Source organism: Chionomys nivalis, chromosome 3 (assembly GCF_950005125.1).
Source record: "Chionomys nivalis chromosome 3, mChiNiv1.1, whole genome shotgun sequence".
Taxonomy (NCBI): domain Eukaryota; kingdom Metazoa; phylum Chordata; class Mammalia; order Rodentia; family Cricetidae; genus Chionomys; species Chionomys nivalis.
This window is the reverse complement of record NC_080088.1, coordinates 4,322,241-4,344,452: the sequence shown is the minus strand read 5'-3', so window position 1 is coordinate 4,344,452 and position 22,212 is coordinate 4,322,241. Positions and strand designations below refer to the sequence as shown.

General features: G+C 48.5%; 1 protein-coding gene across 7 annotated transcripts in view; it reads right to left on the bottom strand.

Annotated features, from left to right (window-relative positions):
* The window catches only part of Hlcs (holocarboxylase synthetase), a 187,775-nt gene that overhangs the window by 23,579 nt on the left and 141,984 nt on the right, over nucleotides 1-22,212 (bottom strand). The window lies entirely within an intron of this gene.

Sequence of the window (22,212 nt, the reverse complement as noted above, 5' to 3'; positions counted from 1 at the left end):
TGGTACGAGGCATGCCCACTACCCACAACATTGCAATGAAGCGACTTCCCACATCAGCTGGCCAGAAGCTGGAAACAGGACCAGGAAACTGCAGAGAAAGCCTGGGCGGAGAGAGCTGTGTCTGTTTCTGCCACTAGCCATACCGGGAAGTGGGGGGCACACTCGGGCGGGCGAGAACAGCAGCTACCTAGACACACTGACAGGCCCCCTCCCCTTGTCCTCTCTCACTCATCGTTACTAAGAGGGCGCTGCTCCTGCACAGGGCTGCTGTGGGGTTGGCTGAGCATGGCTGTTTAGAAGCCTTGCAGCCTGTCGCTCAGGAGAGCCAGGCACCGATGTGGCAGAACTTTGTCCCTCTGCCCTCTCTGGAGTGACTGCTATCTACCGGGGGCTGCGATCTACTGTGTGTATTCTGGGGGGGCAGCTAACAGGTTAAATTAGGGCAAACAAAAGCAGAGTAAGGGGCCGGCAAAGAACAAGGTGGGGAGGGACAAGGGGTGGGCCAGAATGGCCAGGAAGGCTGTCTGACAGGCCTTCCTCTGAAAGCAGAAGAAAGTCTAAGCAGGTGTCTGAAGGTAGAGAGCAAGGCCAGACCTGGGTACGTTTTAGAAACACAGTGACCACAGAGGTTGAAGCCCACCTTTGGAGGCCACAGGAGCATGGCTAACTGTGCTTAGGGTCAGGTCAGGGGTTTAAAGGTCACAGTAAGGACTTTGGGTTTAATGAAGAATAAAATGAGACACAAAACTGAGTCAGGTGTGGTGTTACATGTGTTCTTTATACTCAGGAGGCTAAGGCTGGAGATATCAAGTTTGAGGCTAGCCTGAGCTATATATATATATATACACACACACACACACATATATACATACACATATTCACACATATACATACTATATATACATATATACACATATACACACACATACACACATATATACATACACATATTCACACATATACATACTATATATACATATATACACATATATACACACACATACAACATACATACACACATATATGCATACAAATATATTCATACACACATTTATACATACACACGTATATATACACGTGTATACAAACACACATATACACACACACACATATACATGCACACACACACACACGCACACACACACACACACAGTCCAAGCTGTAACTCACATTTTAAATGAGCTCACTTGAGTGTGACGGACTGGGAACCACCAGCTAGAAGGTGGTGTGGTGAGGCAGGTGAGAGAAGGCTGTGTGGGTAGCAGTGCTGGCTTAACCAACAGAATCTGATGGTGTCCTTGGCTCGTGAGAGACAGCTGGGGTCACTGAGGGTCCTGGCCTGTGTGACTCAGGGGAGCGCTGAACAGAGCTGCCGCTGCTGCAGGGTCTGAATGCAGAAAATGTGAGACACCCATCACACAGTCCTGGGGATTCCCACAGCAGCCTGGAGGGATGGGGGAGGCTTGGGTAAGGCCCTGGGAATTGTACACAGGACAGGTGTCGGCTGTAACCTCCCAAAGTTGGACAGACCAGACAGGCACATGCCCTTTCAATTCCCCACATGCTTCATGGGACTCAGGTGGCCCCTCTAGAACGATTCTCCCCAAAATGGAAACACGTGTCTTGTAGATGGTGCCTAGAGCCCCAGGACGTGAGGCAGGGAGTGTGGGACTTGTGGTGTCTTCATTGGCTTCTTTTCAGGACAGGAGTGTGACCGTCACACCCTGTCACTACCTGCCAGGACAGGGGCTCAAAGGAGTCTCTTCCCTCCTGAGACAGAGCCCTGGTGTGCAAGCATTTGGGACAGTGGGCAGAAGGACGAGGGGACAACGAGGCCCCTCTTGTCAAGCTCAAGTCCGATGGCACACACGTCCTCCAAAACATTGAAGACGGTTGACACAGGTGACCTGCTGTGTTTGGATGTGTCTTCCTGAGCTCAGGAGTCAGAAGGTCAGCCAGGAGGACTTATGAAGTAGTTAGGATGAGATGAGGGTGGGGCCCCCATGATGGCATTAGTGGCTTTAGGAGACTCAAACAGTGCCCTTGGTGGGTCACGCTAAGTGATACCCATGTTATCACAGCAAGAAGGCCTCACTGAATGCAAGATCAAGGTCATGAACTCCCCAACCTCTACAGCTATAAACCAAATAAGTTCTCGGTAAGGGCTGGAGTCACAGGCGTTTTGTTACAGCAACAGCAAACATTCTGAGGCGCGGCTGAAACGGATCTCAGCTCCTGCACCATACACTTCGCCTTGAGTCAGATGTAGATTTCATAAATATTTGATGAATAATGCATGTCTGTAGCTGAAATTAGAGCTTTTAGAGCCATGCTTAATTCACAACTCGACAAATACGCAAAAGGATTATTCCCTGAAAGACAGATGTCTGAAGGTCTCTTTCAGAGACGCAGACAGCCTGCCACAGGTGTGAGCTATAAGCTGGACAACCTCTGTCTCCCTCTGGAAGTACCAAAGGCAGAGCTCCATCGTTCATTCCTCTCCAGCACCTGGGATAATGCCCCGTGCAGAGCAAATGCCCAATAAATCTAAATAAATGTCAAATAAATGAGTGAATAAATATCCATTAAAAATTAACTGGACAGTTAATTTAGCTCACTCCCCGGGAAAAAGGAAAACAGTAAAACTAGAAAAAATAGCTTTCTAATTTAAAAGGTTAATTAAGAACAAGGTTAAAAAAATATTTGGTGGCTTAAGTAAACCAAATCCAAGTGGGGTTCAAAACAGCCACAGCCTGTAACCCTGAAAACTGCCTGCTATTTGCCATGAAGGAGAGAAAGTAGGAAGTCGTTGGGTGTACTTCCCGATCCCAGCATGATTGCAACTTTGAAATGGGCGGTTCACACTGGGGAGGGGCTCAGCTGGCACCAATAAACTCAGATGTGAGAATCCTAAATACAGCGTCAACTGAACCCAAGAGTACACCTTCTGCTAAACACTGTAATTGAGCAGTTTGTCCCAGAAATGCAAAGATGGGCTAATGTCAGAAGACTGGCAACAAGCGACATCACTGAGGGAAATGACACAATCCTCGGGACAGACGCACAATGTGCCTCTTCGGTGGCGTAGGTCAGTAGTCAGGTCACGACAAACTCAGAGGGCGGAAAGGGGCTTTGGGGAGCACTCATGTGTCCCGTGAAGAAGAAATGGTCTTTTTTTTTTTTAAAAAAAAAACTAAACAAGAACCACTTAAATCATAATTTTAATCTACAGCTCATGTTTCTAGCTTGTCAGAAATATTTCCTTCTCTGCTTTTGGCCCTACATTTCAGTTTATGGTTCATTTAAATTAATTTTTCTTTTACACAGTAGCAAGTTTTCCCCCTATACAGCTTTTTAGTTGTCAGAGTGCCCACTGAAACTCTCTTCCCCACCCGAGATCACGCACGGCCCCTTTCCTCAAAATTCAACTGGTGAATAGCCGGGAGTCTATTTTGGCACCTGCTACCCTGTTCCCCTGCTCCACACCTTCATCCTCCTGCTGACCATACCTAGTCTGACCTACAAGGTCAAGCTAACTTTTAAGGTATCTCTTGGATATAAGCTGCCTAGGTTGAAATACAGTTTATCTATCCAATCAGCAAATCTAGACAGGAACCTGAAGTCAGTGGAGGAACCCGAGACACAGATTTGGAAGGTCTGTGGTCCTTGGGAACACGGGCTCTGAGAGACAGGGCAGAAGAAGGGCTCTCCTGAGCATGGGTACCCAAGCAACCATGGATGTATTTGGTCTGTATGATGGTTTATGTTGACTGTCAGTTTTACAGTGTCTAGGATCACAGAGGAGACTCAGGAATTATCTAGACTAGGTTAGCCCATGGGAAGTCCTCAGAAGGATCATCTTGAATAGGTGGGAAGATTTGTTTTAAGCACAGGTGGCACCACTGCCTGGGCTGGGGTCCCAGACTGCAGGATACAGGAGGGTGTGAGGCTGGACAGTGTTCTTTGCTCCGCCTCTGCACTGTGTATACACTATGACTCCCTGCCTCAGACTCTGGCTGCTGTGACTTCCCTGTTGTGATGGACTAAATCCTTGAACTGCACAGCACAGAAAAAGGAACAAAGACAGCCAGCCTTTGCATGAAATATAGCCCCAGCTGAGTGTGGTGGCCGCACTTGTAATTCCAACCCTCAGTAGGCTGCCACAGGAAAATAACAAGTTCAAGATCATCTTGGGCTCTCGAGTGAGATTTTGACTCAAGAGTAGACAGGGACTCAGTCCAGTGCTTGCCACGAAAGCACAGGGGGCGTGAGTTTAGTACCCAGGACCCACATGCAGAAGCTAGGCATGGGAGGCGGGTTTAAAATCTCAATCTTGGGGACAGAAAAACTGGCAGCTTGCTGGGGCTTGCTGGGGCTTGCTGGGGGCTTGCTGGGGGCTTACTGGGGCTTGATGGGGGCTTGCTGGGGGCTTACTGGGGCTTGTTGGGCAGCCTAGACTACTTTGCAAGCTGCAGGTCAGTGAGAGGCCTTGTCTCAACAAACAAGATGGATGGGACTGAAAAAAAGACTCACAGTCAGTCTCTGGTCACCACAGACGTGCACACACGCACACACATGCTCACACACACACATACACACTTCAGATTTGCTTACAGAGCTCCTCAGGAGTACAGGCACCAGGACAGACAGACAGACAGACAGACACGCACACAGAGATGACAGACAGACATAAAGTGTAGCCCCCAGTGAGCTCTCTGGTCTTCCGGCAGTTTGTTCCTGTCACTAGTCGCGCCAACACCATCTAGTATAGCTCTAATTAGGATTGGCCACGCTTTCAAGGGCCAAAGATTCCCTCAGAACAGAGTCTCCAATTCAGCCTGGAAGTTCAGGAAGCCAATCTAGTTTTCTGAGCCCCAGTTCTCACTTTTGGGATTGCAGTTACACAGGGCTTTTTATGAACGACCAATATGCAAAAAACGCAAACGAGACCCAGGCCTCCTGAGTCTCCTCCTTTTGGCAGGAGGGGTTCACATTAATTCACCTCCATGGATTCCACATGAGTCACACAGAACTTGGGAAGGGCCGATCTGAGCTCGGAGAAGCCCGGCAGGCATGGGTCAGCATGCCCTGCCATGGTATCATTAAAGAAGATCCAGGCAGCAGCTTGGAGGGAGGCTGCTCCTTGCTGGTTGAGGCAGTTCAGCAGATGTGGTACCTAAAGCAGCCCACGGGAAAATGGGCACACTTACAAGACAAGCTTGGCAGGACACAGCTACGCATAAAATACTCAGGGCACAAGAGAGCCACAAAGAGGGACGGGCATCCGCACAATAGGTGGGCACTCCTGCCAAGTTCTCTAACACAATGGGAAGGCATCAAATCTGGACCGAGTGCTCGAATCGCCACACTCAGAGGGCTCCCCCTCTGCTGCCAACATTCCCAGGATCTGAGGCAGAATACCTCACTCATCTGACGAGGAAACTAAGAGGTGGCAGAATTGGGACCCGAGTCCCGATCACCTGACTGGGATCCGGCTCTCCTCCACAGAGCGTTTGTCTCCCCACGAGTGGGAGCCCTTGGCTGCACATTTCCAAGCTGCCCTCATTACCTTAAATAATCTAACCTGTGGAACTTCAAAGAGAATCCATCATGACAACATGCCAGCCTGGTACAGGACACTTCACGTTGAATGCAATCCCTTTCCTTCATGCTGTGACTTCTACCCGCGTTCTATCTAGCATAGTGGTGGAGCCCTGAGGTGACAGAGTTGTGGCAGATGCATCACCAAGCATCATGGCCAAGTCTTCAATGTCATCCTTCGCTCTGGCAGAAGAAGCTCAGTCATGATCAAAAGCTATGAGATAAGTCTTGCAGACGCCATGCTACCCAGGACACTGTCTGTCTGGATGTACTACAGAAGAGAAGCCAAGGACAGCTCGGAAAAACGTCAGCTAACCACGGTGCTCTTCCACTAACCCTCCTTACGCACCCTCGCACGCAGTGCACAACAGGGACACCGGTGTCTCTTCAACCAACAACGGTTGACTGAAAATCCACCATGGCAGCTATCTGCCTTGGGACATCTTGGAAACCAGGCTCTCCCACGCAGTTAGCTCCCAGCTTAACTCACCTGTGCCGCTTTCTACGCGCCCACGAAGAAGGGTCTATGGCAACCAGGAAGCGGAGAGGAAGACCCTGTCTCGTAACTCAATTTTTAACAGAGACGAAAATAACGGAAGGGTCAGTGAAATGGTTTGGCGGGTGACCTGGCCTTAATCCCTGGAATGGACATAAAGGCGAAGAAGCCGGCTGGGCATGATGGTGCATGTCTCTAATCCCAACCCTTCTGAGGCAAAGGCAGGTGGATCACAGGGCAAGTTCCAGGACAGCCAGGGCTACATAAAGAAATCTCGTATTGAGAAAAGCAAAAAAAACAAAACATGGAAGAAGAGAACGGATTCTACCTGGTTTTGCAAGGATCATACAACTCTGTCCCCTGGCCAGTGCTAGGCGCTGGGTCGGCATCAGTTAGTACACTCACAATTACCAACGGTTCTCGAGTGAACACACCTCTCAGAAATTTGTGAGAGTTTCAGGAGCTTTCTTTTATTCCTATCTGTTCTTTCAGTGATGGTATAACAATACAGTATGTTTTAACTACACTATATTATACAATATTCATAATAGATAATGCAGTTATATACAAAGAACAACCATTTCATATGTTACCACTAGAAAAACTATCCTTAACCAAGGCAGGCTAACGAGAGCTGAAGGAACCTGACCATGGGGCCTGAGTTCGAGGTTGTCATATGGCTCAGGGGCTCCCGCCTCTTCAAGCTTATGAAGCCACCATGTTCTCACCTGACTATAGAAGGGGAAAGGGAGAGTGGGGGCTGCAGGGGTGAGACCTGGAAGAAACACCCTCATGCTCACCCCATGGGGCCCCCAGGCACAGAGGGGGGATGCGTGGCTGCGGACTGCATCTCAGAATGTCTTTGCCACCGTACCCAGTACCACGTACACAATTCGCACCTGAAGGTTTTCACTGCGCTTTCTACTCCGTGATGTTTCTTCCCTAAAGCATCTGACAGAGTTAGCAAAAGTTAAACAGTTGAGAATGGGAGGAGTTAGCAGTCAAACCCTGTTTCACTACTCTGCCTTCAACTTCAGGAACATCAGCGCTCCAGGGAAAGACTCGCTCTACTTAGGACTCCCGTCCTGCTGCCCATGGATTCGGCATACAGCATCACCCAACGGCAGTGTGGTCCCTGTGTGATTCACAAGTGCCAAACCAATCACAGTGTGAGCATCCAGGCAGTTCTCACTAGTTGGGAGCCAGCCGTCACTGGTTATTTCAGAGAGAGAGAAGAGAGAGAGAAGAGAGAGAGAGAGAGAGAGAGAGAGAGAGAGAGAGAGAATCGCAAAGAGTACAGTAGGGGTCCAGGGAAATGCTCTGTCAGTAAAGTGCTTGCTGTGCAAGCGTGAGGACCTGAGTTCGCATCCCCAGAGCCCACATGACAAGCCAGGTACTGAGGTATGCACCTACAATCCTAACACGAGGAGGTAGAGACAGTAGGACCCCTGTGGGGGGAGCTTTGAGTTCAATGAGAGGCTCTGTTTCAAACCCGAAGGCGCAGAGCAATTGAAGAAACGCAACGTCGACCTCTAGCCTCCACCCACATGTGCACGCACACGTGCACTCATTAAATCCACCCCCAAATAGTAAACCAATGTGACAACAATTCCCAAGTAAGATTTCTCTTATTTCGAGGCCAAAAACACAGCAGCAGGTACAGGTGAGGTATGATTAGGGTGAAATTACCGATGCGATCAAGAACCATAGACATTGGGGGTAGGCTGCTAACCCTGTCTCTAACTGAAACGCAAGGCTAGCCGTGACACTAGCTGTTGCAGGAGGCCTACCAACAAAGTTTCAGCACATCTGTGTCTGGCAGAGGATCCATGGCGTCCCTGACTCCGTCCTTCTTTCTCCCAGCATTCAGTTTAGTTTTTCCCACCTTCCTAAGTTTTGCCCTATCAACAGGCCAAGGCAGTTTCTTTATTCACCAATGGCAATTACAGCACACAGAGGGGAATCCCTCATCACCTCTCCTTTTCTGTTTAAATAAAAAAAGGAAGGCTTTAACTTTAACATAGTAAAATTACATATAACAAACAGGTATCAAGCAAGAATTATAGTAAAAATGTTTATATCTACTTTATCTTTTGTCATAACTAAGGAAAACTATAATTATAAATTCTTCAACTCCATCAAAGACTTCAGAAAGATATAATATTATCTAAGTAAACCAGAAGTGCATTGTAAGCAACTTCCAAAACTCTAGAAATGACAGAGACATCTCGCTGCCTGGACAATCACCCAAAGTTCTTCTGTACCGTTGGGGCATCCATCTTCAGCCCACAGGCCCATAGTATCCAGCAGACTTTTCCACGAAGCAGGAAAGGAGGCAGAGTCAGAGAGAAGCCATAGAGCTGCTGCTGGAAACAGACATGCTGAAACTTGGCTGGCAGGCCACAACCTCGTGGTGAAATATAAAATAAGGGAGAGGGGTTAATTCTAGATGTGAGAGCTAGCTAGCAATATGCTTAAGAAATTGGCCAAGCAGTTTCTGTGTGATTATTTTGGGCTGAGCAGCCAGGCACGAAGCAAGTGGCCTCCTCCAGCAACTAGCTACTACGGTGGCCTGACTACATGAAGACACTCGCAAAACATAAATCATGTGGTGTTCTGGGGTGGACATGGAAGTGACACCCTGTCCACAGACAGGGAACAGGCGGATAATGTCCACCGCCAACCTGTCTGTCTAACGCAGCAACATTTGTACACTAAGGATGGAGGGGATTTATGTAACATTAAAAGCAATGATTTTCTCCTCTCAAAAACGAGTGGAACGTGCAGTATTCAACCTGGAGTTCAGAAACACTCGCACAGGGCGACCTTGTGTCCAGGAGTTTATTGCCAAGGTTCCAGTTTATGCCCACGAGGCACGGCGAGGTTCCTGGATGTGGCTGCAGCCTTTGGCTTCCCCTAACAGAGCTCCTGGCTCCGGCAGGTTTTGGCTGCAAGTTCTAACCTTGGCTGATTTATTCCTCAGTTCCTTTTTCTCCGAATGAATCATATCCATGTTGCCAAAGCAAGAGTAAAAAGAAAAAAAAAACCCATAGATTTAAAAAAATTACAAGGTTAAGAAAAATAGTCTTCAATATAGAAGTGGATTTGTGATCAAATATCCATTTCAGAAAACTGTCAGAAGCAGGCAAGGTAATGGACAATTTGTTCTCCGCGTCTCCATCGTGAGTAAGGCCCGTGCACACACAGGACACTCATGCGCCCCGAGTCCATCCACCTCACCAGACCACCGGCCTTCTCTGAGGATGAATCCCAGTCGGTAGGGTCGTTTCCTCTCTCTGCACTAACACAATGCTTCATTACACCAAGACATAGCGTTCTCTGTTTGCTGTCAGCCAGGTAAATAATGAAGCTTAAACGTCACAGTCACCTTGAAAATGTTAAACATTTTCCCCTTATATCAATGTACGTGCAACACCAAACCTCTTCCGGGCCTGCCGGCAGCTACTGCTTCACGAGTCTGCCATGGGGCCGCATCAGCTTTTCCCGCACTCTGCGCAACACTCGAAACTGGTGCCGACTGCCCCATTCCACCCCCAGGTGCTGGACTGCTGACCAGCACATAGGGGACTGCTCCTAGTTTTGTTTGACCAGGAAGGGTTTTTAGCTAACTTTTACAAAGGAAATTAAGGTGGTCACAGGCAGGGATCCAGGTCTGCTGTACGCATCCACGAGGCTCTCTTCAAGTTACTGACCCACACCATCTAGGCACAGCCTGCCTGCTGGTCCCAGTGATGAAGGCTGGAGACCTCACCAGGGGCTGAGCCTCCTGCTGGTGCCTCCTCCCACACCCAGCCTTAGATTCTCCAGGGGCATCAAAGTACAGCAGAGCTGAGCCAGAAGGCCCAGCGCAGGCTGTTCACTCTGTAAACCACAGAACAGGGGCCAACAGCGCTGGGTCTCTGGGGTTCCCCGTGTATCACAGGAATGAAGCTTAGCAACCAAGGACAAGACAAAAAGACCCCCAAGTCTGCCATTTGCTGTCATATGACGCTTGTGTATGCGTCAGCTGATATACCAACTCTCTCAACATCCATCCTCCCAGCTCCAGAAGCTCAGGACAAGTAGAGTCAATCATGCGACCCAGTGGCCCTCCGGCTAGCAAGGGTCTCTGACTTTCCACTCTGCCAAGCTGTGTCAGCCTGTGTCAGAGGATGGCACAAGCTGTTCCAGTGGAGACAGAGGGCTAGAGTGACATCCAGCTTCAGAAACATGAAGGTAACCAAAAGATGCCTCCAGATTTTAAACCAAAGCAACAAAACTTCTCAGTGAGCCCCGGATACTTAGTCGCGTGTAAAAAACAATAGTTAAGGCCGCGTACGGCTCAGTGGGTGAGGTGCAGGCAGTGCAAACACGAGGGCCTGAGCTCAGAGGCACCACACAGAAGCCAGGCAGTGTGGTCCGTGCCTGCAGTCGCAGTCTGGAGCAGAGGCAGGTGGATCCCAGGGGCTCACTGGTTGGCAATTCTAGCCAAAATATTAAACTCTAGGTTCAGGGAGACACCCCATACAAAAATATGAAGGAATATTCCAGATGTTGACCTCTGGCTTACACACACACATAGAGAGACATATACAGCCATATATATATATATATATATATATTTCACATATATCACATATAATGCACACCCATATGGACACACAGGTGCATGCATGTGCGCACACACACACACACACACACACACACAATGGCCAGGCATGCCCTGAAGCAATCTCAGGCTCAGACCTGTGCTGGCTTCTTGGGTTTAGGTGCCTCCTCCTCCCAGCCTGCCTGGCTCTGGGCTCTGTGTTTATGGGCAGGGAGGCAGGAAGGACATGACCTCTCCAGCTCGTGGCGGGTTAAGCAGCCTGATTGAACACTGCTGCTAATTAAGGGCCCCTCTTGTCTGGCAGGACCACCGGGGCACCTTCTACACTTGTTCATGACCACTGCACCTCTCTCAGAAATTAGCCCTTGATGAGTACAGACAGGGGCCCAGCTGGTCCTCCGAGTCCTCCCAAGTAGATAAATGAAAAGTAATCAGAGCGCTGCTGACTGCCAAGGGGAGAGGGGTTCTCCGTGACCTCTTGGTAAAATCCACAGTATACTTTACTAGGGCTTAATTCTCTACACCGGGGGCACTTAACGCAGCCAGGAATGGTGGGAGAGCGTCTCTGACGGCAACGGCATCTGGTGTGAAGTCCACCTTGTAAAGGAGCTGCTGAAGGAATACAGAAGTGACTTACGGAAAGCTAATTTTCTATCAGTAAATTATTTTCAGGTGTGCTGTTCCCCAACAACACTTCGTGGACCCCAAAGAGCTCCTAGGGCAGTTTGCAAACTGCATGGCATTAAACCCTTTGCATGTCAAATCCTTCCAACTTACAGAAGGAGCCGCAGCCTCTCCTGAAAGTGAGATGTGTGTCCCCAATTGTCCCGCTCTTCCTTCCAAATATGGAAAGGAGGAGGCAGACATTGCTATTGATTATCTCCTAGTTCCTGTGGGTCTGGCAGGGCTCTGCTAAGCACCTTTGGCTCAGGGTCTCCCACAGTGCTGTGATCCTGGTGTCAGCCAGGCCCAAAGCCACCTTCAGGCTTGGCCGGGGAGGTCCCACCTCTAAGCTTATCCCATGGCTTAGTTCTCCGTAGACTATTACTCAGGAGGCTTTTGTCCCGGGCTCCCACAGCCTGTCAGTCTGCTCTCCCAGCTCCCTGATGGGGAGAGAATGGGGGAGGACAGCGGCAGCAAGACAGACAGACCTAGCAAGGAAGATGCCACAGTCTGGTTCATGAGCCAGTCTCAGGAGCGACCGCCGTACTTGTTCTATACTTGGTTTGATGAACGAGTACTAAGAACAGTACCAAGGGCGGAAGGCAGAGGGCCCTGGACTGCCGAAAGCTGCTGACCACAGAGGGACTCAGACTGCTGCATGAACCAGGGCCCGTCCTTCCATAGTGAGTCCCTGGAAACTACACACAACTACACGGTGAGGTCCCATGTTAGGCTACACATTCCCATCATCCCTCAGGTCCCATGGAGTCATGGCTTCCTATCACAAATGGGGTGGTAAGCAAGAAAACTCGTGAAGCCCACCAGGGTAAACCAGTCTTCAAGCACGCTGTCCAGAGCCAACGATTCTAAGAAATCAACGGTTTGGTGGCCTGTCCCTTTTTATTATGTGTCCACAGACTGCCATGGCTGTTTCAGGTACTTGGCACATGAGGAAACTACATGCTCAGAGATAAAAACAAATAAAATAGATTTAAAAAAAAATACCACTGCATTTCCAGTCATGTGTGATGGATAAATATTGAATCTAGCACATTTCGGCATGACCCTATTCTTAGATGAGGAAGGGTGTTGGGTAAGGGTACAGTGTCCCATCGCTTAGGAACCACAGGTGAGCAAGCACCTCCTGGCAATACTCAACTGTACTAAAACAGACACTAACAGATCACATGTCCAAACAGTTCTAGGGACTTGCATCACAGTACTACAGATTAGGAACTCTAAAGGAGTCAGATGTGATGCTGTAAAGCCATTAACCCCACCACTCAGGAGGCACAGGCAGGTTCATCCCTGCAAGCTGAAGGCCAGCCTAGTCCACATAGTGAGTCCCAGCCTAGTCCACATAGTGAGTCCCAGCCTAGTCCACATAGTGAGTCCCAGCCTAGTCCATATAGTGAGTCCCAGCCTAGTCCACATAGTGAGTCCCAGCCTAGTCCACATAGTGAGACCCTGTCTAGTCTACATAGTGAGACCCTGTCTAGTCTACACAGTGAGACCCTGTCTAGTCTACACAGTGAGACCCTGTCTAGTCTACACAGTGAGTCCCAGCCTAGTCTGCATAGTGAGACCCAGCCTAGTCCGCATAGTGAGTCCCAGCCTAGTCCACATAGTGAGACCCTGTCTAGTCTACATAGTGAGACCCTGTCTAGTCTACATAGTGAGTCCCAGCCTAGTCTACATAGTGAGTCCCAGCCTAGTCCACATAGTGAGTCCCAGCCTAGTCCACATAGTGAGTCCCAGCCTAGTCCACATAGTGAGTCCCAGCCTAGTCCACATAGTGAGTCCCAGCCTAGTCCACATAGTGAGTCCCAGCCTAGTCCACACAGTGAGACCCTGTCTAGTCTACATAGTGAGACCCTGTCTAGTTTACACAGTGAGTCCCAGCCTAGTCTACAAAGTGAGTCCCAGACTAGTCTGCATAGTGAGACCCAGCCTAGTCCACGTAGTGAGTCCCTGTCTCAGAAATAAGTAGATAAGTAAATGAATAAGTTAAAAACCACCAGAATAAAAGTAAATTTGGTAATGGTACAAAACGAGAATACAGAAAAACTCAGTGCCACGACAGAGCTACATTCTAGCAGTGGCTAAACAGTAAATTTTGTTACAACATATCTGTACTGTGGAAAATCTGAAGAACAGAAAAAAAGTAGAACATGGAATTACCCATGATCCTATCATGCTGTGGGACAATGGCCCTGTAAAGACTTGTCACTTGTATTGGTTTAATAAAATGCTGATTGGCCAGGAGGCAGGTAGGAAGTATAAGCGGGGTGACCAGAACAGGAGAATTCTGGGAAGAGGAAAGGCTCAGTCTCCAGTCATCACCCAGACTCAGAGGAAGCAAGATGAGAATGCCTCACTGATAAAGGTACCAAGTCACGTGGCTGACACAGACAAGAATAATGGGTTAAGATGTAAGGGTCAATGGGAAGCCTGAGCTAACAGGCTAACCGGTTTATAATTAATGTAGACCTCTGTGTATGTCTTTGAGTCTGAACAGCTACAGGACCGGGCGAGACAGAAAAACACTATCACCAAAAAATGTTTTGGTAAAATTATTTAATTTGTTTTCTATAGGGTGTTAATATAACCAGAACCCAAACACCACAGCCAGACACCATTGCCCAAGCGTGATGTGGTTTTCGCTGCTGCGGCGTGTGAGCGCCTTCTCCTGCAGATCAGGCCCTCGAGCCGGCTCATCAGGGGAGTGGTGTGGTGTCCAGGCCTGATACGTGAGTCAGGCTGTCCTGAACTCCACATGTGTGCTGTGTCACATGTGCCCCCTGCACATCATTATCCATACACACAACAGCAGTACAAACAGAAGTGTAAAAACAAGGGTGGGGTAGCGTGAGGTATACACACACATGTGGGGGTGTGCATGCGTGGGTGGGGTACTGTCCATGTGTAGGTACACATGTGTACATGTGTGTGTGTGCATACATGTGCTTGTAAGTGGAAGCCAGAGGCTAGAATCGGGTGTTTTCTCACTCGCTCTCGAACTCAAATGCCTGAGGCAGGGTCTCTTACGTGAACCCAGATTTGAACGATATGGTTAGCGTGGCTAGCCAGCATGCTCTGGGGATCTTCTGTCCCACATTGCCTAAGAGGAGGCTCTCCACTTGGCATTCATGTGGTTTCTGGGGGCCCGAATGCTGTCCTCATCCCTGGCTGTAAGCACTTTACCCATTTAGCCATCTCCCAAGACCTGATTTGAAATGGATATTTGGATCATTCGTCATCTTGTTATGACTTAGTTTATAAAAACTGGTTCCATTTGCTTATTTAAAAAATTAAAATTGTGTTCCTCTGCTCCTCATTTCCTGCTTCTAAAAACATCGCCAGGGCATTCATTTCAGTTTCTTGAGTAGCTTCTTTTTTCATGTTTCTTTATGTTTTTACATTATTGCACCAGGGACCACCATACGTGCTGTTATGTTTTATAGCCTGCCACAGCCAATCTTGTACCACTTCCTGCATGACGAAGAAACCTTAGAACCACAGGAGCTCATATCAACCACATTAGGCTGGAGTTACTTCATGTAGGGAGCGCATCTACAGGTGTTAGAGACCCACGAGGTAGCGGAATCCTCGTTCTAAATAGTTATGTGGTTAACCAAAAAACCGAAGAAGGGAAAAGCATATAAACCGATACTGTGTACCTACCCAAATAGTTCATTTCCGGTTCTCTTATCATCCCACCCAGGACCTGAGTTCCCTGCACCGCCATCTCCCCTCGCCCGCAGAAGCCCCTTCAGTCTGGGTCACAGTGACGGTCTGCTGGCAAGTCCTGAGTTTGTGTCCACCATGCCCACTAGATCTGTCATCCTTACACCCTGGCACACTCAGTTGAACATGGTATGTTTACTGTACAACTCTTGTGTAGGGCTGAGGGTCACAAGAACTGGCTGCCACCGGTGTCTGGTTCTACGCTAGCCACTGTGAGCGTCCCAGCTCCAGTTAACTTCAGGTCTGGATGAAGAAGTTCATCTTCAAACTATCTGCCATAGATAGACGCGTCACTTTGACCTATCCCTGTCGGGCCACCGGCTTAGGTCGTCAAGTCTTTGGTAGTCCTGTGGAATTTGATGCCATTGTAGTAGCCCCTCACCCTCTAAGCTCTGCAAAGTTCTTGCAGGTCTTTGGAGCCTGAGCCCAGTAAACTCAAGTACGAAGATCCCCATGCTAATCTCCAGGTAGACATTGGAATTACCCAATAAAAGTAAATTTTAAGGGGCTGACTCAGTAGTTAAGAGCACTGCCTGCTTATCCAGAGGACCCTGGTTTAATTTCCAGTAACTACATGGCAGCCCACAACTGTCTGTGACTCCAGTTCCAGGGCATTTGGCATCCTCAAACAGACACTTATGTAGGCAAAACACAAATGCACATTTGTATATGTCTGTAATCCATGGCTGAAGTATGTTTGTGTACAGACAGGAAGGTCAGAAGTTCAAGGTCATCTCTGACTGCACAGAGAATTAGAGGCCAGGCTGAGATTTATGAGACCCTAGAGGAAGGGAAGAAAGAGGAGAAACAGCGAGAGGAAGGTAAGTTGATCGAAATGTTTAGCTCCAAATTCTTCAGCATGCTTTCTGTGGAGAAGGAGGGGCTCTCCGGGTGTCCTGGGCATCCAGGAAAATATCCAAATTCCTTGAGATCACCAAATGGACAAGAACATGGGGACTCCTGGCCAGACAGAGTTGCCTTTGGAATAGGTGACACCTATGACACCCATCAGCAATGGTTAGCACTACCAAGTGTCCTCAGTCGGCAGCACATGGCGTAACTCAGCCAAACTACGCATGTCTCCCACCCAGAAAAACCACAAGAAACACAAAATTCTCTCTCTCTTTTTTTTAAGTCATAGAGTTCTAAGACGATTTCAGTTCTTGCCAGGGACGCACATGACGATTTTTAATTAGGAAACCAATAACTTTGGCTAAACACATATTATTCTTTTAGAACCAGTAATGCAACCACACTGGGGCTATGAGCTAAACACTGTCACGCTGACCTTCTTTCGGTCGCCATGGGACCCAGTCCAGTCTAGCGGCAGCGTGCTCCGTCACAGGCTCTAAAACAGTGTCCTCCAGAGAGAATGCAATGTGCCCACTACTGAACAGTTATGCCTGGCAAGTCGACAAGTCATGGAGTCTCCTAGAATTTCTATTATATGTCGAATACATCAACTTAAAAAGAAAGATTTATTTGCTTCCCCCCGCCCCCGGACAGAGTACCCAGTGTTTCTATGGCTAGCCTGGCACTCGTCACGTAGAATTCAGAGATCAATGCCTCTGCTTCCCAAGTGCTGGGATTAAAGGTGTCTTCATGTCCAGGACTAAGGTTTATTTTCATCTTAGTTATGTGTATGTATGCGTCTGTCTGAAGTTGTGTGCACTTGAGTGCTGAGGGCAGAAGAAGGCATGGGGTCTCCTGGAGCTGGGGCTACAAACAGCTATAAACTGCCTGATGGGCACCGAGCACCAAAGTGTGACCCTTTGCAAGAACAGTACCCGCTCTTAACCAAGACCTCCTAAAGAAATTTTAAGTAATGAGGCATGATTAATAAAAACTCATGGAGAGAAACTGGGGTTCAACCTGAAGGTCAGAAAAGCAAAACTGTCAGTCTGGCTCTTACCTCTACCTCAGTCTGAAAATGATGATCCTGCCTCCAGGAATCTCAGAATGAGACTGAGAGCTGTCTCCTCCCGTTTTACAATCCTCTCTAGTTCTGGAATTAAAGGTGTGCACCACTGGGATTAAAGGCATGCCCCACCTGGTTTTTATGGCAACTAGTGTGGCTACTGGGATTAAAGGTGTGTGTCACCACTGCCTGGTCTGTAAGGCTGACCAGTGGGGCTGTTTTACTCTCTGATCTTCAGGCAAACTTTATTTATTAAAATGCAAATGAAAAGCCATTGCACAGCGACATTACTTACTTGCGTGTATCTATTTATGTAGGGTTGCACAATCACCCCCTACATGTGGAGGTAAGGACAGTTTACGGGAGTTGCTTCTCTGCTCCCATCACGTGGGGACTAGAAACTGAAGTCAGATTTGGGAGTATACACTGTTATCTGCTGGGCCATCTCAGCGGCCTCTAGGTTACACTTTTAGCTGACATACAGCTGGCCCCTGAGAGAGCACTTTGTCCTCCAATGGCACAACTGCCAGCTCTCTAAGAGGGTCTTATTATTTCATCTCAGGTGATGTTTACACGGGACAAGATCCCACACCTGATGCCGGGGAGCAAGAGGCACAGATTTCAGACTTAATGTTTGGATTTTGGGATATTTGAAGAGATTTCACTGGCTGAGAAAACTTAATTCAAAAAGCTCAGAAATCCCTAACTTTTTCTTTTTGAGACAAGGCCTCTCTATGCATTCTAGGCTGGCCTCGAACTCATGGTCCTCCTGATTCAACTGCCTGAGGATTGGGGATTATGGTGCGTGTTGCCAGGGCTGGCCTGAAATTCAAAACTTTTTGAGCACCATGACATTGTGTTTGGATTTCAGATTTTTCATACTAGAGATGTGCACCCTGCTTGTCATTCAGGACCACGAACAGTAGGCGCCTACCTATCCACGTCTGGAAAGTGAGCTCAAAGCTGCAACTGATTCCAGTGCAGGTGCTGAGGGATGAAGGCTTTGGCCTTCCTGGGCTGGGCCAGCCTGGAGGGGTGAGGAGCCAGGAGCAGCCTTGGTGTGGAGCCAACACACTCACTTATCCCATTGTGATGCTGATGAGCCAACCATCCATAGTGTGAAGAGCGGGCCCTAGTTCAATCTGCAGTGTGTGTGTTTGTGTATATGCGTGTGTGTGTGCATGTGTGTGCGCATGCATGTGCGCATGCATGCCTCTCACAGAGCTAGTTACAAAAGTCAGGTTCACTCCTTGGGGAAAAGTGTTTCTGAAGTTCAAATAATTTAGAGGCCTCTTCCGCACTCACGGCATCCACATGTCAAGATTAACACCTGACCTTCCAAAACGCCTGCTTCCAGAGACCCCACCTGCTGCGGACACCCGCGGAGAGCGTGGATGGCAGGCCAGGAGCTGACCCAGAAGCTGGACTCACAGCCGCAGATGGAGACACCATTTTGCCTACACAGGACTCTTCGGGAGCCACGGGCTGGCCTCCCAGAATCTGGCCCAGCACAGCTGCAGGGCGCATGTGTCACAGGGTGGAGGTAGGAACCACTGAGGTGTTATGGAATCAACCATCCAGGCTCGGAAGTCTCTCTCTGCTTCTCAAAGTCCCATCAAGCCAGGAAGTAACAGGTTACCAATTATCCTAACAGAAGGCTATGCTACTCGAAGTCCCAAAGTTCCATGTCTCTTTATATGGTGCACGATTGACTGTGTCCACCTGTGTAGCTGAATGTTTTTCTCTGTCTCGCCTGGTTCCCCTGGACCAGTTTCTCTCCCGCCCATCAGTCCCTGCAGCAGCTTATGAAATAATCACTCAGAGGCTAATCTTAAATATAATTGCTTGGCCAATGGCTCAGTCTTAATACACTAGCTAGCTATCTCTTACAAATTAACCCATTTCTACTAATCTGTGTATCTCCACACGGCTGGGGTGTTACCTCTGTTCTGGCATCTTTCTCCTTATGCTACTGCTGGCATTTCCTCTTGGGCACCTGGTTCACATTCCTCCCGACCCCGCCCTCCTCCTGTATATCTGTTTGGACTTCCTGTCTAGCTATATTCTGTCTTGCCATATGCCAAAGCAGCTTTAATTATCAACCAACAGCAACAACGTATATTTACATCATACAGAAGGACATCCCACCTTACACCCGATTAAATAAATAATAATGAATTATTAATTAAATTTCATTTCTGTTTTGAAGTTTCTGAGACAGGGTTTTGCCCAGTTTGGTTGAGAGACCCCTGATCCTGCTGACTCCGCCTCCCAAGGGTGGGGCTGAGAAGTGTGTGTCACTCTACACAATTTACCCAAGGATGGAGGAAGATAGCCTGAGCTAATACTAAAACCTAGCAAAGGGCTTAGACTGCTAATGTTTAAAATAAGTTAACTTGTGAAAGATAAGGCTCCACAAGCCACCCAATACAGCTTCTGTTATTTTGACTTAAATTTTTTGTTTAATTGGCTAAGTTAGTTCCTCAAAAAACAGGCAGCACTTAGCAATTTTAGTGAGTTTGAAAGGGAAAGAGCTTGGCCAGGTAAGATGACTCAGCAGGTAGAAGTGGTTGCTTCACCACTCACAACCTACATAAAAAACAAGAAGCCATGGTGTGCACCTGTAATCCCAGTGTTCTTCTGCAGAGACAAGAGAACTGGCCTGGAATACTTGCATGACAGAAACAAAACCCTTAGAAAACTAAGTCTAGGAAACTGTCCTCTGTCCTATGGGCCCTGGTAGGTATGCACCAACACACAATAAATCAATCACACACTGCACACACACACAAATAGTGAAAACTCATGTGTGGGGTGTGTGTGTGTGTGTGTGAAGAAGCAAGCCAGCAACAACAGAATAGAACAGAACTGATATCATATATATACATATATGGGATTTATTAGAGCCACTTGCAGAAGGGAGCAAGGACAAATTAAAAGTTCCATGCTACTCATACTTGCAAATATGTAGGGTGCAAGGATAACCTTTCCTGTGACTAAGAAGGTCTCTTCGACAGATTATAAATTTAGTCAACGTTCTTCAGAACAACACTCTGCCGAAACAGTGGGGGTTCTAACCTCCCCATTCCCCTTTCTTCCACCACATCACTTCCTGGATAAGCGCTCTCACGCCTGAGGCCCAGAGACACGGTTCCTTATGCGCAGCCAGTCAGTGTGCCAGCGGCAAGAAGATGCGCCTGAGTCCTGAAGGATCTGACTGACGTTGCCCACCTCCCCAGGGGGTCGTGGTAGAAACAGAGTCTCAGAAAATGGTCTGATGCCGCTCTCAGTTAGAAGCACGAGGAGTTTTACAGCAACCAAGTCGCATGCCAGGTTCTTTCAAATGAGGCCAACACTTGGTGCCAATGCAATTATGAGTTGGAAAAATGTATAATGAATAAAGCAGCCCATAATTCCTCGCGGAATATGTATGAACAACTTATTAAGTGACATTAAAAGCAAAAAGTCATGGCTCAAGCTGGAACCTCAACTCTGAGACTCACCGCTTTGGGGCATTTGAGTCAAACCCCATCTGGAAGTAGCTAGCAATAAGAAATATTAGGTCCGGCGCTGTGGGAGGAACAGCTGCAAGCCCTCTGCCTAATGAGGTGAGCGGTCCAGCACCTCAGGTACCTCCTCAAGGAAGGAACCAACAGCTAAATCTAATGTAAGTCTAACCTCCAACCTGCAGGAAGGAGAACAACTGCCAGCTCTCCCACCTAAAGCCACCTGGTGGAAAATGTGTCCCCAGCGCTCACTGGGTTCTCCCAGAGAGCATGGGCACTTCAGCTGGTGGTCTTCAGAGGCCTGGCAAGAATAAGGTGGCATTCCCCTCGAGGTCTCCAGCCTGCCTCCTTCCAACACACCTACAACTGCGGCCGGGAGACCCTCATTGACCTGACACCCCCTCAGAGCACCAAATCCCACCCCCTCAAGACGGTGGCCAGGAGAGGGAGGTGAACAGACGACTCCCCACGTTGCCGGTGCGCCTCTCCTGTCCCACAGCTGAGTGTTCTCCAGCTATGCTGTCAGATTTCACAAATAAAAACACAGAAGGCCCAGTGAGATGCTCTAGGGTTTCCATATTCTCAAAGCCTATTGGGAAGGAGAGGCACCTCAGGGTGGGTGGGCTGGAGGATAGCCTTTCCTTGGGGCTGTGTCTTCAGTGGGGACACTGGGACCCTGGCCCTTTCTTTTCCCTTTCTCTTCCTGGTCTCTATGAAGTGAGCAGCGTCCTCCACACACTGCTGCCATTATATTCTGCATCGCCACAGATCCGACGGGGCCGAGTGGCCGGGAACTAGAGCAGTGGTCCTCAACCTTCTCAATGCAAGGGCCCTTTAATGCAGTTCCTCATGTCATGGGGACCAAACATAACATCATTTCGTTGCTACTTCGTAACTCACTTTGCACTGTTGTGAACTGTAATGTAAATATCCGATACGCAAGATGTCTGATCCGGGACTCCTGTGAAAGTGGTCAGGGCACGCAGGCTGAGAACCGCTGAACTAGAACTCCTGAAACACCAGTCAAAACAAACCTGCCCCTTGTAGAAGCTGAAGGCTTTCGGCGTTCTGCTACTGAGATGAAAAACCAACACAAACACGAATTTCCATGAAATAACAGTCTGTGTGGGTGGCCCTGAATGAGATGACATGGAGGCAGCATGAGCTGGGTGCCCACGCGGCCACAGCCACAACCATGCCAAGTTACAACGTCCCTACGTGAGGGACGCTAAACACATTCCCTCCTATCCATGAATTACGTTTTTAGTATTTCTTTTTTCTTTGTTACACATTGTGCGTGTGTGTGAGCGTGTCTGTCTGTCTGTCTGAACTACGCCTGTCTATGCACCAGCTACAGCACTGTGTGCAGGAGGAAGGCAACTTCGCTGAGTTGTTTCTCTGCTCCCACCATCCTCCTTGCTGGGGCAGGGGTTTGTCTTTCTATTTCTGAGGTACCATGTAGACCAGGTTAGGGGGCCTGCAAGCCTCCAGGTGAGTCCCTGTCATCCTCTCCCATCTTGAGATAGAAGTTCTGGGATTACAGATAAAAGTCAGCACACCTGGCTTCTTTCAGAGGGGCTCCAAGGACCAATCAGAGGCCTTCAGGCGAGTCCTTAAATGAGTTCTCAGCTTAGACGAGCTAAGACATAAACCTACCGTGTGTGTGGGGGCA